This window comes from Ailuropoda melanoleuca, chromosome 4 (genome assembly GCF_002007445.2).
Source record: "Ailuropoda melanoleuca isolate Jingjing chromosome 4, ASM200744v2, whole genome shotgun sequence".
In the NCBI taxonomy this organism is placed as follows: domain Eukaryota; kingdom Metazoa; phylum Chordata; class Mammalia; order Carnivora; family Ursidae; genus Ailuropoda; species Ailuropoda melanoleuca.
In genome coordinates, this window is record NC_048221.1 from 42506781 (window position 1) to 42507596 (window position 816).

The window sequence follows — 816 nt, forward strand, 5'->3', positions numbered from 1 at the left end:
CTAAATTTGTCACATTAGTTTGAGACACCATATATCTAGAATGAAACCTATCTCCAGGTAAACAAACTGAGGGGCTCTCAGAGCTCACTCTGCTGTGCCAGCATGAATCTAATACTCATTCAAAACCAGTGTTTTTCATTCATGATCGACACATTTATTAGGAGTTATATTTATTGATTTCACTGGCAAATAATCATTCACATCATCGATTTTGTGGCTCACGTGTTCCAGCCATTATCTTTGGGAAAATGAACAGCATTGATAGCTATCTGTCAACCCAAGAACATGGAGGTTTTGATCTGTAAAATATCAGCTAACACATCCTGAAATAATTACGAGTGTTAGCACTCCTTCAGGTAGAAACTCTTAGAAACTAATTTGAAAGAAAAATAAGTAATGGGATCTTTTGCATAAATACAAATTGCACTGTGTGTTGCCATCTCCATGAAATGTGGCATTTTACAGCTTTGTTTTTAAGAAAGATTACAGAAAGAAATGAGCAAGAAATTGTTTCCAAAAATGGTCAGTAAGCATTGTTCCACTTTGATTTCCCATGGTAATGAGTAACATAACTTTTAATCATATTTTCTAGCCAGTCATATTGACAAGCATATCCTCTTTGTGCTCAATTCTGCAAAACAGAATATAGGCTGTTCTATATGCTAACAAGGGAGCAAAAGCAATAGATACAGAGATATCTATAAAAAGAGAGATATAGCCAAATTCTGGAATAAAAGTGATAAATTTGTGGTATAAATGTCTTTTATTTGAGGACCTATGAAGCAGGGAGCAAGATTATGTGGGAAAACAGAAGCG